Here is an 8,664-nt window from a genome sequence, read left to right as displayed (position 1 = left end):
AAAGAAAGAGAGGTGGGGGGGGGGGGGGGGGGGGGGTGTCATACATTTTTTAGACCTCAAAGAGTGAAGACTGGTGTATGTGTGTGTTTGTGCAAGTAGACTGCAGAAATCTCATCTAACATAACATTCCCAAACCATGCTCTCATCACTGTAAGAACACTGCATGTAGTTTTTTAATTTGATAGCTATATTAGTAATATTGCATATAGCTAGCACCAGCCAAAACATCTATATCTTGAAAATAAAGGTTCCAAAAGGTAGGTTTCACAATGATGCTATATCTTTTTACTACTATAAAGAACTTTTTGTGCAATGGAAATATTACATGGATGTTAAAGGTTTTTAACATGGCAATGGCAATAAAGAACCTTTATTTTTAAACAATCTTGACCAGCTGTTTTGGAGATTTTGCTCTGCGTTCAAATATGTCTACTTCCCTACTATACAGTAGGCGAAAAACAGTATGTGAAATGAGTAGTATGTCTGAATTGCCAACATAGCAAATGTACTAACTCCCAATTTGTTATATCATACTACAAACATTCATACTACAGTATATACTGTACGCTTTTAACATTCACAAAGTTCATCCCTCATCAAATGTAGTACAGTACCCACTCACTGACAGTGTGTGATTTTGGACGCACCCCATTCAAGTAGATACAAGTTGCACTGGCCGAGGTCTTTTCCAAGATGGCCATCAAGTGGATTGATTGGCTTAAAGAGACTTTGTACAGGTAAAGAGTGACAAGTAGCCTCACATATTAATACCCCAATCTATTCTTACCAATATATGCCAACAATGTATGCCAACTGAAAAAAAAAGAAAAGAAAGTAAATTAGATCTGACACCACGTGTCAAGTACAGTGTCTCACTACAGTGTCAACCTCACTGGCCTCATTTGATAGTAATGTAGACATTAACAATGCAGAAGTGAGTGAAGCTTCAACTTCCTGTCACTAAGCAGCTGTTACTGTGTTTACATTTCAAACTGCTGTATCATTAAACCCCTCCAAAGCACTCCACAGAGAGACTTAAAATGTGAAAGAGGAAGTTTTAAAACCGAAACAGAACAAGTTTACGCCAGTACAGAAGCTTGCATAAGAAATTAAATAAAGGGTTTAAAGAATGAAAAAAGATGCAGCTGTAAGTGGAAAAATTTAAGTGTGTAATGCTTGAAAGAATGAAAGAAAGTCATACAGATTTGGAACGACATGAGGGTGAGTAAATGCTAACAATGTTTGTTTATGGGCAAACTATTCCATAAAGGGTTAGTTCACCCAAAAATGAAAATTCTGTCTTTAATTACTCACCTTCATGTCATTCCACACCCCTAAGACCTTCATTCATCTTTTCATTCTTTCTGAAGATGAACGAAGGTCTTAGGGGTGTGGAACGACATGAGGGTGAGTAAATGCTAACAATGTTTGTTTATGGGCAAACTATTCCATAAAGGGTTAGTTCACCTAAAAATGAAAATTCTGTCATTAATTACTCGCCCTCATGTCGTTCCACACCCCTAAGACCTTCATTCATCTTTTCATTCTTTCTGAAGATGAACGAAGGTCTTAGGGATGTGGAACGACATGAGGGTGAGTAAATGCTAACAATGTTTGTTTATGGGCAAACTATTCCATAAAGGGTTAGTTCACCTAAAAATGAAAATTCTGTCATTAATTACTCGCCCTCATGTCGTTCCACACCCCTAAGACCTTCATTCATCTTTTCATTCTTTCTGAAGATGAACGAAGGTCTTAGGGATGTGGAACGACATGAGGGTGAGTAAATGCTAACAATGTTTGTTTATGGGCAAACTATTCCATAAAGGGTTAGTTCACCTAAAAATGAAAATTCTGTCATTAATTACTCGCCCTCATGTCGTTCCACACCCCTAAGACCTTCATTCATCTTTTCATTCTTTCTGAAGATGAACGAAGGTCTTACGGGTTTGGAACGACATGAAGGTGAGTAATTAAAGACAGAATTTTCATTTTTAGGTGAACTAACCCTTTAAAGAATATAAGTAAAGGAAAATAGAGATAACATATTCATGAATAAATGAACATATACTGTACACATATACTGTAACTATAGTTTCATGGAGTATCCGAAAATAAAATGATGCTAGCTGCTGAAAGCAAAACAAAACCCGAAACTAAATCATCTCCAGATCCAGCACAAGTATTTTCACATCCAGACACCCTCCTCTCTCGTTCTCTATTCCCACCACTGATCAGTGGATTACACTGATCAAATGAGACAGACAATATGCCCAACATGGTGGCAAAGCATCCATCCTGCTGTGCCAGGGACAGACAGAACCCACTCACTCGCCTCTGCCAACCCATAGAGAACATGCAGACAGGGCCTGGCACGGGTCCTGAGCCCTGACCACTGCAGCTTCACGCTCATTATCTCTTCCTGGGATTTCCTGTTAGCACACATGCATGAAACAAAAAGCACACACTTACATGCTGCTAGCATTAGCAAGAAACTTTTTTGGCTTGTTAACAGAGTGACAGAAAAAGAACAGAGGCAGAAATAGCCATCCCTAACTTTTTTGGAACACATGCATAACTGAATATAAAAAAGGGCAATTATTTATATTATACTATAAAATCGTTATTGAAGTATAATAATATTAAACATGTAAAACTGCCAGTATTTAATTTGACATTTGGCTTGCTTTCCACTTCACCAAAATGATCAAAACAGTTATTTTATTCTCGACTCCACACAATTCTGTTTATGGTGGGATTAACTGCTGTAATCAGAACTAAAGGACTCTCTCCCATCTGTTTTCCATTTCTCTTCTGATTCTACTTCTGTTTCTCATTATTCAATTTAATAAAGCAATTAAACAATGCAATTAAAAATAAAAATATGTGGGTAATGAGTTGTTTTGTGGTCCATTAGACATCGGTGCTCTGTCTCACCTCTTAAATTAGATAGGTAAAACTTTGAATACATTTGAGAGCACAGAGCATATTATTTCTTGTGTATGTGTGTGTCATAACTCCAACCTGTGCTCTCTGGTTTTTGTGTTTTAGGACTCTTGTTTTGTAAAGTGTTCCTGTTCATGGTTTTCTATTGTTTTGGTCCCTGTTAATTCCATTAATAAAACTCTCTGCATTCGGATCCTTTTGCCTTCGTCCCGGAGTCTCATCAAACATAACAGTGTGCAGGTATTCATTGAATATTATTTTTAATTTGAATATGCATATGCATTTAAACTGAAATATTTCATTTTAATATTTTAACTATAAAAAGTTTTAGGAAAATATTTAGTTATATTGACATTTGGCTTAGCCTGTACTGACTGTACACATACAGTATATTAGAATATAACTATTGTCATACATAGTCATACTTTATTTTAAGATTTTAAGGTCCAATTCTCGTTATTAACAAACCATTAACTATGCCTTTTGCCTCAATAAACTCCTAATTTGCTGCATATTAATAGCTAGTAAGGTAGATGTTAAGTTTAGGTAATGGGTAGGATTAGGGATGTAGAATATGGTCATGCAGAAAATGTGCTTTATAAGTACAAATAAACAGCCAGTATGTTAATAATAGGCATGCTAATAAACAACTAGTTAATAGTGAAAATTGGTCCCTATACTGAAGTGTTACCATACATACTATACATGTTTGCATACATCTGAAGTGCTTTTATACACAAAAACATGTTTCCCTTGTAGCCAAATTTCAGATGTAAAACAGTAGTACTGAAGATAAGCAATTATCCAAGCATCAAGTCTCTATTTGCATCCTCACCTGGCAAAGTAAAAGTTCAACGGCACATCCACATCAGTCAACAATCTCCTTTTCTCCAGTCACTCAGAAAAGAAGAACACTTATGCCATGCGGGATTTCAGTGATCTGTATTTTCTCCTCCTAGCACTTACCTGTTCACTCTTTCAACATTTCCTTTTCATTCCTCCCTCTGCCGTCTCCTCCCGTTCTTGGTGGTAATGCTGTTGGGTAGGGATGGAAAGATGTCATACTATGCAATGGGCACCTCAACTCAAAGCAATGTGATATTAAAGCAGGACATGTTGTATGATTTGCTTCACTTGTCTTATATATTAGGTGTCAAAGGGAGGAATGTGGAGGGTCTATATCCTAGAAATTGGCATAATTACTTAATGTACGCTGTTGGCCATCAACATGCTAGTCAAATCAGCAGAAGAGGGATGCACCTTTTTTTCTCTTTTACAGCTTTAATGAATAAGATGACCAAGCCAAAGTCTTTGAGAGAAGGCGAATGATATGTTTGGGAATTCTTTTGTAAAGACTGCGTTTTTCTACCTCCACACCATTGCACATCCCCACCCAATTTTAAGCCTTAGGGCTTCCAGCCTCATAAACAATAGCCTCTGTTCCTCATTGTCTTACTAGTAACCTTTCCCTCTCTTCTGTGATCCAGGGGTTTTCAAATGTTTTTGATGTCAAGAACCCCCAAATATGACAATCCCCTTGGGAAGGACTATTTTCTAAAAATATAAAGGCAATTATTTTTCAGCAGCCATTATGATGATTCAGCAGCCATTACTCCAGGCTTCTTTTTATATATTTTGTTTACAAATACATTTAGTATAATCATCTCCCTTTTTTTCTAAAATGTGAACTATCTCATGGCCCTTTGATTAAGACCCCAGTTTGAAAACCCCTGCTCTAATTTATGCAGCATCTCATATAATTTTAAACAATTTCCTCAACTTACTGTAAAGTGCATGTAATTTAGGTTATGCTGGTTGTTTACAGTGTTGTTAGTGAAGCAGAATAATCCATTACTAACTTGTTCACATCGAAACCAGCTTTGCATTATGTTAAACAAAACAAAACGCACTCATCTGCATGTAAACCTGGGAAATGAAAAGTAATACACAGTCGAGCGTATGAATGGTGTGAAGGTGGAGAGAGTATTTACTGACAGAAGCAGTTGTGCACCAACCACCAACTGTGTCTCTCTCACACACACACAAACATCACCATCTGCTCCTGTGTGCGCTGATAGCCCGATGTGAGAACATATTAGCATTGTGAAATGTGTGTGTAGGTGGGTCAGCTCAGTCACGGCAGCGATCAGGGACAGAGGCGGAAAAAAGTACCTCATCAGATTAGGAAGAAAACCGCTTATGGTGTCAAGAGGTATGAATTACAACCAGCCCCATCTGTTCTCACTCTCTCAATGTCATTATCATCAACTCTAATTATTCTCATTACGACTGTTTATTTAGAGTCACAGTAGTCATTCTCACATGGCAGCGTCGTTCACAACATACCTCGAGAGCACGACCACTGGCTCCTCGTCGGCACTGAGATTCATCGATCAGTGTTAGCACCAGACAAACAGGTCATGCTTTACTTGGACTGCTGAGGTTGAGGTCTTTAAGAACAACACAGCAACTGAAAATAATGGAAAGAAGATGCTCATGAATATAAAAACATCAGCTTTTAAGGATTTAATGACATTTCTGAGGCAGCGAGTTGACAACCAGCCTCAGTGCACCAGTAACCACAGGAAATCATTAGCAGTAAGAGCTAATTTCAGCCCTGCTCCGTCTGATTGAGGAGCAAAAGGAGAACTTCATAATCATGTTAAATTAAAGGTCCTTAAGATTTAATCTTACCCTTTTCAATCTCTTAATTACTTATTTGTCCCAATTATTTGCTTTACTGAGCCCATTAACGGCCCTTTTCACCTCAGAATTAACCAGTAGCAGCCGTAATCATGCCAGTGTGAAGCCCTCTTCATTAGAGCGCGCACACGCACACACACACACACACTGGGGAACATGTCAGAGGAAGCTCACACTCTTCTGATGAAAACCAGCATTAAAGTCACTTCAGGTGGCGTTTCAGAGGACGAACCCAACTGTGCTGAGATGATCTGAGGCTGCCACACTTTCCTACACAACTCACACACTCATCACAGAATATGAATCATCATCCAATACTCATGTCCCACTCTTTGTGTGATGCATCACTGCATATGTAATGTAATTTATGTGCAAATAAAATATTTCCTCAAACAGTCACCTTCTCAGCATGGTGCAAATCTTTCATATCTGCTGTGAATCATCCTGAAGATGCCTGCTCCACTCGCTCTGCCAAAACAGGATATTAACAATTAAAGCAGCACCGCTATATCATCATTTCTCAACACCCCAAAATGTTGGTACATGATGGACATTTATCATTGTAAGAATGACGATGTGAACTGCATGTGCAATAATAATAAATCATTGGAGAAATGTGCGATGATACCGTAAGCTTTGCTGTGTTAAAAACCAAAGTAAAAAGCAGATCAATGTTTCAAAAGAGCTTCAAAAACATTGTCCGAATAAGGATTAAGGTGAAACCTTCCCAACTTTATCGGTCCATCTGTGCGGAACAGCATGCACTCGGCTCCTGTGGTTATTACATCTGATTTTTGTCAGAGAGATGGGCCACAAAACTGTTCAGGGCAGGCCATTCAAGAAATGGACGGTTTGTTGGCACTGCTGCTACATGACCTTAGCAGAGAGATTGAGCTATTACACTTTTAATGACCACTGCAGGAAATGTTCCCTTAATCCTGTCTGATTGCTAAAGTTATAAATCTCCACGTCCAACAGGTTTAAAGTTAATGACCATTATGGACATACCTGATGATTAACTTCATAATCACATCCTGCTGCTGTTTCCTTTTCTGTCCAGTCTGTCAGGGCACCACGGGGGATGTAACTAAGGTACAATAGCATTTGTACACGATCTAAACAATGAAATGGGCAGAAACAATACATACATACACACACACACACACACACATACAGCAAACTTTATAATCAATTATATTGTGATGTGATAAACTTTGTAATATCTTAAATATGTGTACATAATGCAAACTATTGTTTAAAGGTTTGGGGTCAGCAAGATTTTTTAAAAATGTTTTTGAGTCTCACCAAGTCAGCATTTATTTGATCAAAAATACAGTAAAAACAGCAATACTGTAAAACTGTATTACAATTTAAAATAACTTTTCTATTTGTATATATTTAAAAAAAGTAATTTATTCCTATGAAGACAAAGCTGAATTTTCAGCAGCCATTACGCCAGTCTTCAGTGTCAAATACTCTTTCAGAAATCATTCTAATATGCAGATTTGCTGCTCAAGAAACACTTCTAAAATACATTTCTCCCTGGGCAGCCCCTGGAACCACAAAAATAATGCGCAGCACCATCAGAAGTACTGCTTGAAAGTTTGTGAACCCTTCAGAATTTTCTATATTTCTGAACCAAAAGATCATCAGATTTTCACACAAGTCCTGAAAGTTGACAGAGAATCAAATCAAACAAATGAGACAAAAATACAGTATATACTTTGGATAATTTTCCTCAATAAATAAATGACAGTGTCTGACATAGTGGTGTGAAAAAGTGTTGGTCCCCTTCCTGATTTCTTATTTTTTTGCATATTTGTCACACTTTAATGTTTCAGATCAAACAAATTTAAATATTAGGCAAAGATAACTCAAGTAAACACAACATGCCGGCCATGTAGTTTTGGATTTTGTTTTCCCTTAATAAAAACCTTCATTTAAAAACTGCATGTTGTGTTCACTTGTGTTATCTTTTACTAATTTAAATTTGTTTGATGATCTGAAACATTAAAGTGTGACAAACATGCAAAAAAAAAAAGAAATCAGGAAGGGGGCCAACACTTTTTCACACCACTGTATCTGTCAGTGGCAAAAGTATGTGAATCTTTGCTTACAGTATCTGGTAGGACCCCCTTTTGCAGCAATAACGGCAGGTAAATGTTTCTTGTAACTGCTGATCAGTCCAGCACAACGGCTTGTAGGAATTTTAGCCCATTCCTCAGTGGGGAACCACCTCAACTCTGCAATGTTGTTGTGTTTTCTCCTATGAACTGCTTGCTTCAGCTCCTTCCACAACATTTCAATTGGATTAAGGTCTGGATTTTGACTCGGCCATTCCAAAACATTAACATTGTTCTTCTTTTTACAATTATTTAGTAGAAATACTTGTTGTAATACAATGGCCCCAAGCACACATGACCCATTTTTTCTCAAGATACAGATGTCCTAATATTTTCCTTTATAATTTGCTGGTATAATTCAGAATTCATTGTTCCATCAAAAATGGCAAGCTGTCCTGGCCCAGATACAGCAAAACAGGCCCAAACCATGATACTACCACCACCATGTTTCACAGATGGGATATGGTCCTTATGCTGGAATGCAGTGCTTTTCCTTTCTCTAAACATAACGGTTCTCATTTAAACCAAAAAGTTTTATTTTTGGCCTTGTGTCCACAAAACATTTCTCCAATATACCTCTGGCTTGTCCACATGATCTTTAGCAAGCTGCAGACAGGCACCAATGTTCTTTTTGGAGAGCAGTGGTTTCTACTTGCAACTCTGCCATTCACACCATGGTTGTTCAGTGTTCTCCTGATGGTGGATTAATGAACATTAACATTAGCCAATGTGAGAAAGGCCTTCAGTTATTTCAAAGTTACCCCAGGGTCCGTTGCGACCTTGTGAACTATCGCATGCTCGCATGAGGGTAACAATGGTCTTGAATTTCCTCCATTTGTACACAATCTGTGGATTTGTTCAAACTCTTCAGAGATGGTTTAGTAACCTTTTC

Source organism: Sinocyclocheilus grahami, unplaced genomic scaffold, assembly GCF_001515645.1.
Source record: "Sinocyclocheilus grahami isolate Dianchi unplaced genomic scaffold, SAMN03320097.WGS_v1.1 scaffold615.1, whole genome shotgun sequence".
In the NCBI taxonomy this organism is placed as follows: Eukaryota; Metazoa; Chordata; class Actinopteri; order Cypriniformes; family Cyprinidae; genus Sinocyclocheilus; species Sinocyclocheilus grahami.
Note: the sequence above shows the minus strand (reverse complement) of the source record.